The 13,359-nt window shown below is 48.0% G+C and overlaps 1 pseudogene across 1 annotated transcript; it reads right to left on the reverse strand.

Annotated features, from left to right (window-relative positions):
• Positions 1 to 440: 440 nt before the first annotated feature.
• Positions 441 to 10,762, reverse strand: LOC146272211 (arf-GAP with coiled-coil, ANK repeat and PH domain-containing protein 3-like; annotated as a pseudogene). The gene is made up of 14 exons (XR_014766678.1): positions 10,614 to 10,762; positions 9,892 to 9,943; positions 9,676 to 9,776; positions 8,586 to 8,697; positions 7,669 to 7,879; positions 7,040 to 7,109; positions 6,854 to 6,948; positions 5,708 to 5,920; positions 5,449 to 5,544; positions 4,857 to 4,949; positions 4,472 to 4,680; positions 3,559 to 3,668; positions 2,870 to 2,980; positions 441 to 2,526 (listed from the first exon to the last, which is right to left on the reverse strand). The product of XR_014766678.1 is annotated as an arf-GAP with coiled-coil, ANK repeat and PH domain-containing protein 3-like (transcript).
• Positions 10,763 to 13,359: the final 2,597 nt, after the last annotated feature.

Raw genomic sequence — 13,359 nt, forward strand, 5'->3', positions numbered from 1 at the left:
ATGGGGGAGCAGGAGAGATGATGGGAGAGAGGGAGAGATGATGGGGAGAGAGGGAGGATGATGGGGGGAGAGGGAGAGATGATGGGGAGAGAGGGAGGGATGATGGGGGGAGAGGGAGAGATGATGGGGCAGCAGGAGAGATGATGGGGGGAGAGGGAGAGATGATGGGGCAGCAGGAGAGATGATGGGGGAGCAGGAGAGATGATGGGGCAGCAGGAGAGATGATGGGGCAGCAGGAGAGATGATGGGGCAGCAGGAGAGATGATGGGGCAGCAGGAGAGATGATGGGGGAGAGGGAGAGATGATGGGGCAGCAGGAGAGATGATGGGGCAGCAGGAGAGATGATGGGGGAGCAGGAGACAAAACTCTCCCCAACAGTCTATATACACACACCAAAAGACACTTAAGTCGCCTGGCTCGTCGCCTGGCAGCTCACACCTTCCAAACTATCACATCCCAGTTTATGCTGGAATCAAACTAGATTTTCTAATAAAACAGAAGACGACTGTTAAATTCATAATCCAGAACCCAAATTACTCTTGGGTCGTTACTTTTTTGAACGTTTGAAAAACACAGACTCTGGTTCAAACACATTATTATTGTTGACCTATGTGGTCATCTTACTCTGAAAAGTTGAACTCCAACTGTGACAGAGAATTTGTCTGCTTCCCTTTTCGAAAGTCTTTGGCAGAAGACAAAAGGTTTATAAAAATGTATGCCAAACACACATCAAGACCCTGATGAAGACTAGCAAAAAGAAACTATTACGTATTTAGAAATCTTACTTCTTGGTCAATGAAAAATAACCAACACTGTCCTGAAGCTGTCGCAGATTCAGAATCTGGTTGTGTAGATGCACACAGATCATCTGGCTGTGTAGATGCACACAGATCCAAAAGGTCTGGTCATTGTGTGGTCATGCTTTTCAACAGGACTGCAAGATGAAGTGATCACTGCTAAGTGATCATCATGCTCACTATAAAATAATGGAACGTTTTATAGCATTCTGGTCTTGATGATAGCATGCAGAATACAGGCGATGACCAGTCAAAAAGATAAGGTGTATCTATCTTCATTGGACTCCAATCATTCCTCCAATATAAACCATATAGGACGAATTATTTCGCAGCCCTAAAACAAAACAACTCCAGTGGAGAGTATCCATAGGCTGCATGATGTGACTGTGTTAGGACTGATCCAGACTGGATCATGTTAGGACGGTGCCCCCAACCTCCGTCCTAAAATATCATATATATCATATATAGGAGTCACAATACACATAGCAACGCTCCCTGACTGCAATCCTGGATGTTTATAAGAAACAGAAACATCCTGATTTCTATAAAGGAATCACTTTAAAATAACTTAATATCTCCCAAGATCTTGAATAAAAAGTTTTGTATGACAGTTGTGACTTGTTCCAGATATCAAAAAGATATTCTGTTTAAAGAGAAGAGAATACTGCATGTTGAAAAACTAGAAAGAAAATGGTCTCCAGAAACAATCTGCATCTCGATATTCATTACACTGGTATTTTGACATACATAAAACTAAAAACACAAATAAAGACAGTTTGAGTGAATGATACCACAACGGAAAAAAAACTACACTGAATAAACAAACAAAAAAAATCCTAATACTGTCTGGTAAGAAAAGTGCAGCTGCATTTCTTTATTTAAATAATTGTATTATATTTATATAATACATTCCAACTCAGCATCCTTTTACCCTCTCTCTCCCTCTCTCATCACATATTCCTTTGACAGCATTTCTAAGTGACATCAACTTGAAGGACAAATCTTTAAGCTGAAGATTGAGAGGGGAGAGAGAGGAGGCAGGAGGGATGCAGAGAGGACACTGAGGCAGAGGCCACATTCTCCCCACAGCGCTCTGGCGGACTGGGAGGTGTGTTACAGTGCTGCTGGACTCAACATGGAAATGGCAGTTTTATTTAGCATCCCATAACACGAAATCTCAAGTGTATAGTTCTGTGACATCATTCTGAGGCCAGATGCTTCCAGACACCTGCACAGTGACAAGCATACAGTGTTGTTCCCACCCCATTCCAGTCTGTAAAGATACGATGCAGAGAGGGGCAGGTGGCAGCAGAGGTAAGGGACACAGTCACAGAAAAGCAGGTGCTCCAGAAGTAGCAGAAGAAAACATTTCCAGAGATGGAGTCCAGAATGGCAGAACAGCCCATGTAGATGTTACCCTTAGACACAGATCTAAGACCAGCCAACCAGCCCTGAACCCTGTTACTGAACATCTTCAGGAAAGTGGCCTGGCTGACTTCAGATCAGTGTCTATGGGTGAATTGATCTTGAGGTCCACCCGTGATGGGGGATAACAGTGTGCCTCTCTGGTGTTCCCTAGCATTCCTCTATGGTGATGCAGATGAACTCCTGAATGCACTTCCTATACTGCTGTTCTGTGGGACTGCTGCTGTGGTACTGGCCTGGCTGGCCCAGTGCCACAGGACCCTCCGCCTCACGCATCTCCTCGTTCATCCGGGCCAGACGCAGCCTGCGGAGAGGAGGGGGGAGGAGGATGAGGGGGGAGGAGGATGAGGGGGGAGGAGGATGAGGGGGGAGGAGGATGAGGGGGGAGGAGAGAGAGGGGGAGGAGGATGAGGGGGGAGGAGGATGAGGGGGGAGGAGGATGAGGGGGGAGGAGAGAGAGGGGGGAGGAGAGAGAGGGGGGAGGAGGATGAGGGGGGAGGAGAGAGAGGGGGGAGGAAGATGAGGGGGGAGGAGGATGAGGGGGGAGGAGAGAGAGACGTGTCAGTAAAGCAAACTGGGCCCAACTGGAAAGCCACGCCCCCCCAGTGTGACCACTGGGAAGACCCGCCCCCAATGTGACCACTCACAGTGTGACGATGTCTGCGTTGGCCGCCTGCACCGCCACACTCAGAGGATCCTGCCCCTCCTCGTCCACCTCCGCCTGGGACGCACCCCTCTTCAGAAACAAACACACCTGCCTGGGGGGAGGAGAGAGGGGAGGAGTAGGAAAGATAAGAGGGATTCATGTGTCACGTTCGGACTGATAAACCACACATGAACAAACAGCAACATAATAAATAGATACAAGTGGGTGAGTTTTCATCTACTACACTGGCTTTAAGGACCGTCAAGTTTACATCTGGTCCAGAGACTGGCTGGTAGAGGGCCAGGGTTAGGATGATCTTGGGTGCGTTTCCCGAAAGCATCGCAAGCCTAAGTCGATCGTAGAATCCATCGTAGGACGATACTTAGTTTTACGGGCCTTTCCCTAAAACATCGTAGCTAAAGTGTCTGTTGAAAATTCGTAGCTCTATAAAGCGCATGGATTACCCTACTCCTTATGAGCATGTTTGGGAAACGCACGTAAGAAATATCGATGGTTTAGTTTTTTGCTCGATCGTTGCTACAATCCATCATTATCGGGAAACACACCCCTGGCTGGTAGGGGCCGGGGCTAGGGTGAAGGTGGGGCAAGGGTAAGGGCGGGGCTAGGGTGAGGGCGGGGCTAGGGTGAGGGCGGGGCTAGGGTGAGGGCGGGGCTAGGTTGAAGTCTCACCCGGTGTGTCCCAGGTGTGTGGCATGGTGCAGCGGGCCCCGCCCCCTCCTGTCACGCTGGTTGACGTCAGCTCCGTTCTGCAGCAGGAACTCACATGCCACCAGAGAGCCCTGCAGGACACACACACACGTCACATACATACGCACGTCACACACACACGTCACACACACACACGTCACACACACACACGTCACACACACACACGTCACACACACACGTCACACACACACGCCACCAGAGCCCTGCAGGACACACACACACGTCACATACACACACACGTCACACACACACGTCACACACACACGTCACACACACGTCACACACACACACACGCCACCAGAGGCCTGCAGGACACATGCAGCTGTACCAGAGGCCTGCAGGACACATGCAGCTGTACCAGAGGCCTGCAGGACACATGCAGCTGTACTCCTCTGCAGGCTCACACATGTCCACCTAGACCATGTGTTCATTTGTGTGTAAATTATTATTTTGAAAATGTGATTATTGTAATTATTATTATTTTTTTATTTTAGGCTTGGCGGGTTAGTAAAAGAGTTCAACTCAATATGAATCTAAAGTTCTCACAAACATAGCGAAACAGGTCTGTGTGTTTTTGTGGTGTATGAGAGTGTGTGCGTGTGCAGTGGAGATAAGAGCGTGCTTATGAAACTATCTAAATATACAATTATTGGTCACAAATCATTGGTCAAATTTCTAAATACTAAAGTATGTGTTCGCATACACATAATTCTATATAAATACATCGGATTATACCGATGCAAAGATGTTAGAAACGATGCATCGCGATTCCATCCCACATTGTATCCGGTGCACACTTTTTTGATCCGGGCCATCGCATCGTGAGCATTTATGCCGATGGATCTTCCCATCCCTAGTGTGTTGTGTTCCTCACCCCCATGACGGCCTGTATGAGGGGCGTCCGGCCCTCCTCGTCCTCGCTCGCAGAGCTGACGTCCGCGCCCTGGGCCAGAGCCTCAGCCATCAGGGCCAGGCAGCGCAGGCCAGATGCCCGCTGGAGTAGGGAGCCAGGGGAGCGTTCCCTCACATCCTCACCATCCCAGCCCTCACCCTCACCCTCCACACTGGAGTCCTCAGACTGCTCTGTAAGGGGAGGAAGAAACTTGGTGACAATCACAGGATTTTTAGTTGTAATGCTGAGCTCAGATAAGTCTAAAACAATGTTTGAATAAAATATGTATTTTTATATCTATACAGCAAAGAACACACACACACAGTCACACGCACACAAATGCACCCCCACACACACAGTCACATACCCTCCTCGGTGACGCTGTCCACCACAGAGCCAAACACCAGGACATCTGTGGAGCCGTCGGTGCTGCCGCCCAGGCCACTGTCACTGCTCAGACCTGCAGGACCCACCAGTGCCACACGGACACGTGAGTCCCCTCACACACACTACCACACACACACACACACTACCACAACACACACACACTACCACACACACACACACACACTACCAAACACACACACACACACTACCAAACACACACACACACACTACCACAACACACACACACACTACCAAACACACACACACACACTACCAAACACACACACTACCACAACACACACACACACACACTACCACAACACACACACTACCACAACACACACACACTACCACAACACACACACACACTACCACAACACACACACACTACCACAACACACACACACACTACCACAACACACACACACACTACCACAACACACACACACTACCACAACACACACACACTACCACAACACACACACACACTACCACAACACACACACACTACCACAACACACACATACACTACCACAACACACACACACTACCACAACACACAATGCTCTTACTGCGAGGCCCAGACCCGGTGTCGAAGTAGGAGAACAAATGATCCAGCTCGTCAGGACAGAACAGAGAGTCACGACGGAACTTTGCTGCTGCAGCCGCTGAACATCCAGGAAGAAAGAGAGAAACACTTGAGCTAAACTTACAGCCCTTTAAGGATGACGAAGACAACTTCAACAAAACAGCCTGGCTGTCTATCGATCTATGCTCCAGTGTCAACAACCATGAACTGGTTCTCCCCAGAGAGGGATGTGGGCCTCTGACCTGCAGACAGGTTGGCAGGCAAGGCGCTCCCGAGGTCGTGTCGGTGCCTCCTGTGGGTCTTGGGCGGCCGCGCTGAGCTACTGCGTCTCACACACTTCTTCCCCCCAGGGGCGGGGCTTCCCTCCCCCCTCTCCCAGCTCCCCAGCGCCTCGCAGCTTCCTCAGGAAGCGCCGTTCCACGTACTTGGCCTGGATCCAGGCCTCCTTCTCCTGCCTGCACCACACAGGAGGTGGACTTAATACAGAACATACATTCCTGTCTCTAGATCTGGTGATGTTTCAATTTTCTTTCTACTCTTTCCATTCCTGCTAATAGTTTTTCGCAAGCGGAAATCCCTAAACTCTAAATTAAATGTATCCAGTGAGAACGTCATACATTTTCCTAATATTTGACTTTTTCTACATAATTGGAAGTGTACTTAAAATAAGTAATGCATTTTTCGAAAAATAAGCCACATTTTCTATAAACCGTACCCCACCAGAATGGGAGATTTGTGTGAGTGAAGCTAATCTAGAGCGCCAAATGTGCTAAGGCCGGGCCTGTGCCCGGGAATGAACTAATATGTACCTTTAGTATAAATAATATTATATATTAAATATTTCCGACGGTCCCCAAAGCCTAAGTTATTTTTCCAAAACTGTAGCTAGCTATCTTTAGTTAGCTTCCGGGCTAGATTAGCTAGCATATTACTCGTAGCAATGCGACTACCATGCTAGTGTTACTTGTTAACCTTTTCATTAGTACATTTTGAAGCCATACTAAAGCAATTGTGGCATAGTTTTTGTCCATCGGAAAATATTCAGTTGGAATGTTTGAAATCGCATAAATGCAACGTTACGCTGTGAGACCTGCATTTGAACGATCACATATGTGCAACGCTACTCCTTAACGGGTTAAATAACATTCACAAAAAAGTGTTTCTACTGTTGTTTTGTTATAAAAACCACCACAAGAAAAATTTACAATCGGGGTATAAATCGCGGTTTTATTTCCAAAAAATATGTTACTGCTTTTTGTCCATTTATATTTCAGTATACTTCATTTTTTCTCTCTAGTGTTGTCTGGCAGCCTGTGTACCCTCTACTGGAGGGAAGATTGGTTCTGGAGAACTTCCTGGTTCTGCTTCTTCTCTGCTGGAGGACTCACCTGGTGCTGGCCGGACCGGGCTTCCGGGCGCCCAGCTCGTCACAGGCTCCCTCGTAGATCTGGTTGATGACCGTGTTACCCAATTCACACATCAGCTGGATGGGGAGAGGGAGTCGTTAACAGATGTCAGGGTAAGAACAGGAAACAGGAAGATGTCAGGTTAGGAACAGGAAACAGGAAGTGCACCTTGAGTAACTCTGGTTCCCAGGAGTCCAGTGTGAGGGAGCGCACCTTGGAGCAGTGAACCCCCAGACTTCTACAGAACACCAAACACAAGATCAGAAACACTCAGAACACTTAACACAAGATCAGAAAGACACACTAAACACTCAATACTGATATCGAGTGAAATTATCGAGCCAATTTACCAGTGGTTATTATCACTTTTGCTGCTGTCATAGTAGAACACATCCATGACACTCCAGACTGTTTCAAACTGTACGTGGATAAGGGGGTGGTCTTATTGTAAATAAGTTCCCACCAAACCCAACAAAAGACAAATGGTTGAGGTTTTAACAGAGTGACAGTGAGGGATTAACCACTGTGACGGTGGGTTAGGTTTTAGGGAAAATCTCAGCCCATGAATGGACTGGAGTTGCACGGGCACAAGTCTCCCTACCCACCTGCCCCCTCCTCCACCTGCCCCTCCTCCACCTGCCCTCTCCTCCACCTTCCTACCCACCTGCCCCCTCCTCCACCTGCCCCCTCCTCCACCTGCACCCTCCTCCACCTGCCCTCTCCTCCACATCCTTACCCGCCTGCCCTCTCCTCAGCCTGCCCCCTCCTCCACCTGCCCTCTCTCTGTAGTTCCGTACCTGTGTATCCCTGAGCACTCGATGCAGAGCAGCACACCGAGGTTGATGGAGGCCCAGCAGGGGGCGGCCTGGCTGCAGTCGCAGCACAGCTCGTTGCCCGGCAGCATCTGCACCAGTTGGACCAGACTGTCCCCCCGCGCCCCCCCCGCTCCCGCACCTCGTTGGCCGAGTCGATGCTGCTCGTGGAGGGGGAGGCAGTTCTGTCCAAACGCTGTGGAGAGGAGGGGAGGGGGAGCAGGGAGAGCAGAGGGGATGAGAGGAGGGGAGGAGGGGAAGGGAGAGGAAAAGAGGGGAGGGGGGAGGAGGGGAAGGGGAGAGGAAAAGAGGGGAGGGGAGGGGAGGGGGGAGTAGGAGAGGAGGTTGGGAAAAGAGGGGAGGGGGGAGGAGGGGAGGGGGGAGGGAAAGTGGGGGGAGGAGAGTGGAGTAGGGGGAGAGCGTGGGGATCAGTGTTCTTCGCCTAGACATCCCCACTGAGAGACCCTGACCCTGACCCAGACATCCCCACTGAGAGACCCAGACATCCCCACTGAGAGACCCTGACCCTGACCCAGACATCCCCACTGAGAGACCCTGACCCTGACCCAGACATCCCCACTGAGAGACCCTGACCCTAACCCAGACATCCCCACTGAGAGACCCTGACCCTGACCCAGACATCCCCACTGAGAGACCCAGACATCCCCACTGAGAGACCCTGACCCTGACCCAGACATCCCCACTGAGAGACCCTGACCCTGACCCAGACATCCCCACTGAGAGACCCTGACCCTGACCCAGACATCCCCACTGAGAGACCCTGACCCTGACCCAGACATCCCCACTGAGAGACCCTGACCCTGACCCAGACATCCCCACTGAGAGACCCTGACCCTAACCCTCTGTATTCAGATGAGTTGTGTCTGTGTGAGTGGCTATACCTCTATGTAGCAGTTATCTGAAATGTCTCTGTAGGCCGAGGCGATGCTGGCCTGGACCGCCTGGATCCACGCCTGGCGTAGCTTCTCCGACTCAGCCTGCAGCATGCAGCTCCTAGAAACACCATGACATGTGAGGACACACCCACAGTATTCATATATACCTGTACATCATGTACCTGGATTCAGAACGCAGCAGCCCGCCTGGTCTTCAACCTACCCAGACGCTCCCATGTTACCCCGCTCTTCATCTCCCTCCACTGGCTTCCCATCACGGCCCATATCAGATTCAAGACCCTGGTACTGACCTTACGAGCAGTAAACGGGACTACACCCGACTACATCTAGTCTCTCCTGCAGCCTTACACCCCCACCCGTCACCTACGGTCTTCTTCAGACTACCGACTGGTGGTCCCACCGCTCAAGACCGCCCGGTCCCAACACAAGCTCTTCTCCTGCCTGGCCCCCCAGTGGTGGAATCAACTCCCCACCTCCATCAGAGACACAGACTGTCTCTCCACCTTCAAGAGAAGGCTCAAGACGCACTTGTTCCGGTAGTAAAACTTAGGAATGTTTTGCTGAGAACCCAATGCTAGTTTCCTCAAGGATCACAATGACTCTTGCTTAGAGACTTGTTGCGCTTGTTGGTTAGTGGTAACTGATTTAAACTGTTGTATTCGCTGCAAAATATTCTATTTTAGTTCATCTTATTTTTCTTTTTACTGTTGCTTGCTTTTCTACAGATACACTTGCATTTGGCGATTCATGTTGTTTAATTGTAACTTGCTTAACTACATGCTCTTATGGTTCTTCCCTTTGGCACTTATTATTTGGTTGTTCACAATGTGTGCTTCTTGTTTTGGCTACCCGCAATGCTTTGGGGCTATCTTGTTGTTATTATCAGTGACCTATGCACTTTGTAAAGCTCTCTGTTGGAAGTCGCTTTGGATAAAAGCGTCTGCTAAAGGAATACATGTAAATGTAACTGTACCTGAACATCATGTAACTGTACGTGTTACTAATGATGGCAATAAACTGGGAACGTGAACCTGAAACACACACCTGCATGAATACAGGGGACCAACACACTTACTTGGTGGGGGAGGCGACCTCGAAGCAGAACCTCCTCTCGCTGTCCTCACAAGGCTTGACTGAGCACAGCCGAAGGTCCTCCACCACCACCGTCAGAGAGTCCTGTCATTGGACGACAGACCTGTCAATAAACACTCTACATACACATTTTTTTAAACAAGGACTTTGTACTTCACAGCAAACCTCTTAAGAATCTTTCATGGAAAATAAAACACACCTTCAGTTTCTTCTGGTAAACCAGCTGGCTGTTCTGTATGGAGAACCATCGCCTAGGAAACGAGGAGGGGGGGTCACAGTTAGATGGACCACCAATCACAACCCCGTAGATCAGAACTATTTTTTTTATCCCTCCCATGCAATTCACCCAAAAAATCATTTGCTGTCTCCATGGAAGCTAAATACAGTCAAGATATGAGAATGAATCTGCAATGGGTGAAGCCATGAGGCTAAAAGGCGGCTCAGGGCCGGTCCAGGGGGCGAGCATGAGACTGAAATAATACAATGATGTACATTGCAGCTAAGCTAGCTGGACTTACATTGTAGCTAAGCTAGCTGGACTTACATTGTAGCTAAGCTAGCAGGACTTACATTGTAGCTAAGCTAGCTGGACTTACATTGTAGCTAAGCTAGCAGGACTTACATTGTAGCTAAGATAGCAGGACTTACATTGTAGCTAAGCTAGCAGGACTTACATTGTAGCTAAGCTAGCTGGACTTATAAGTATAAAAACGTCATTTGTAGGATGGTGTCACACAGTATAGTCAGTAGCTACACAGTATTCTATGACATAATACCCCAAATAACCAAAATTATAGTACATCTGTATCTACAGTACCAGTCAAAAGTTTGGACACATTTTCCCATTCAATGTGTCCAAACTTTTGACTGGTACTGTACATCTAGTTGGTCTCTCTCTTCCTTCCTCTCCTTCTCTCTCACCTGTTCCAGGTCTTAAAAGCATTGCTGGCTCTCTTGAACAAGTATCCCTCCATCACCACCCCATTGGGTGCATCCACGTTGAACTCCACCTTGGTGTCGTCATATGAGAAGTCCTGAAAGTTTAGGAGAAGGAGAGGCACTGTTAGCATGTCTCTCTAATAAGATACACTACCTGGCTAATGTTTCCCAAAACAGACACTCGCAAAAGCTCTTGATAAAAGCAGTTTGTTCTAAAAGCACATCAGGTTCATTTGATTGGCACCTCGAACCAGGAGACTCTGAGACAGACTGCTGTGTGTTACTGTGGGTTAGGGTTAGACCAGACACACTTCTCCAGGGAAAGGCTCATGTCAACCTCTGACCCCAGATAACAGGGTTAGGGCTAGGGTTAGGGGGGCTGGAATGTGATCTTCACTCAGCAGACCGATATGCTGACATAGAAAGGAAGTGTGCTGTCAATCATCTGTTGACATCACATGATGGTAGATGGAAGTTACACCCACACACAGAAAACATAAATAATGTGATTTCAACAGACTGACAACACATATTAGTCCCCCATTACTATACCAATCACCATGTCAGTGTGCTTGTGTTGATGTGTGTGTTATAACTAATGTTTTGATACATTGATTAACTTAATGACAGGGTAAGACTAAACATACAATAATACCCTTATCAAGGTGACTAATATCAACTAGTTGTCCCCTATCTATCACTCAGGACCTCTCCTATCTCCTGCCTCCTTTGGTTACAACAAAGGATCTACTGTAAACATTTGAAATGGAATGGAACCTGATGTGTTTAACGTCCTGAGTAGTGTGGCAGCCAGGCTGCTGACATGACTGTGATGAGGGTGAGGGAGGAAGGCTAAGTTGTGAGATTTAGGTTCCAGTAAAGGTAAACTGCAACAGTAAAATATTTCACAGTGAGCACAAGACTTTACTTTGTTATAACTAACCTACAAGAGCAACAAGTCTCTCAATAAGAGTAATTGTGATCCTATAGGAAACTAACAGGAGAAGAGAGATACAGGAGAGACAGGAGGAGAGATACAGGAGGAGAGATACAGGAGGAGAGATACAGGAGGAGAGATACAGGAGGAGAGATACAGGAGGAGAGAGATACAGGAGGAGAGATACAGGAGGAGAGATACAGGAGAGATACAGGAGGAGAGATACAGGAGGAGAGATACAGGAGAGATACAGGAGAGATACAGGAGAGGAGAGATACCGGTGAGCTGTGAGGCCCAGACAGCCCTGTCTCCTCTCTCCCCATCAGGAGCAGAAAGACAGAAATCTGTCGGCTGGTTGAGATGCGTCACTACTGGTGAACACATCGTGGTCTGAGGTGTTCAGACAACCTTTTTCAACCTTTCTTAACATTTATTTTCTAACCTTTTTTTTTTACTTTAACAAACTTTTTTTTTTTACTTTAACAAACTTTTTTTTTTTTTTTTTTTACCTTCGAAATATTTTTTTCCCTTAAAACATTTTCAAAGGTTTTTTTGGAAAGGTTTAAAAACACAACTTTGTTTTCACACACACAGTGAAAGTGAGAGGAGAACAGAAAAGCCTAAAACAGAGTTAAGCAGAGTACAATAGAGTATAGTAGAGTATAGTAGGGTCCTCATCAAGTACTCATCAATGATGCACACTGTTTTTTTACACACAGTGAAACAGTGAAAGTCAAAAAAGGTTTTGAAAGGTTGCAAAAATATTTTGGGGAAAAAAAGTTGTTATTGAAGTTTATACAATATCTTACCAGTGTATAATCCAATCTGCCGTTTACAAGATATCTTACCAGTATATAATCCAATCTGCCGAATATAGTGTATAGAGTAGAAGTCGATTCCAAAAGCATTTAAATAAAAAAACGATATCCAAATAACATTGAAAGCTCTTTTATAACAAGCAACAATCAATCTGATTTCATTTCCTTCCCTGGTGGTGATCAGACAGTAAGAGTGGAGTAGTGAGTTTCCCCAAAATGCACCGAAAGAACGGAGAAGAGCGACCCCCACACAAGTGCAGCACAATGTCAACAGCAGGCTTGTGCTGGGTTAGGCTTGTGCTGGGTTAGGGTTAGGGTTGTGCTGTGTTAGGCTTGTGCTGGGTTAGGGTTAGGGTTGTGCTGTGTTAGGCTTGTGCTGGGTTAGGGTTGTGCTGGGTTAGGTTTAGGGTTGTGCTGGGTTAGGCTTGTGCTGTATTAGGGTTGTGCTGGGTTAGGCTTGTGCTGTATTAGGGTTGTGCTTAGGGTTGTGCTGGGTTAGGCTTGTGCTGCGAGCTCGCTCAGCTCGTGCCACCTGCCCAGTGTTCAGTCCTGTGGATTCACGCGCTTGAGCGCTTATTATCATACAGCTGTCGACTTATGTGTCCTGTTGACCCCTTCATGCCCGCCGGAACGCCAACATTGCTGCAAAGCCAGAACATAAACGGCCGATGCCATCGTGAAACCCACCGCTTGCACACACGATTTACGAGCGCCCTCATGACCGGTATGCTTCCCATCTGCCCCCCCCCCCCCCCCCCTTTTCCCTCACCTCAAGCTAGGATTTCTTATTTTTTGGTAGTATTGGCTTTCCATCTGTCTGTGAGTTCACAAAACCATTGCTGCCTAATCAGGCAGGCTTAACTGCTCCCTGAGTACCCACCCACAACTGAAGTTCCCACTCTAAATCACACAGGGCACACCGTCCCCTGGGTCACTAGGGACAGCACATAGCAGCACAGTAGTGATATACTGT

This window comes from Hypomesus nipponensis, chromosome 9 (genome assembly GCF_054491055.1).
Source record: "Hypomesus nipponensis isolate SF chromosome 9, ASM5449105v1, whole genome shotgun sequence".
Classification (NCBI taxonomy): domain Eukaryota; kingdom Metazoa; phylum Chordata; class Actinopteri; order Osmeriformes; family Osmeridae; genus Hypomesus; species Hypomesus nipponensis.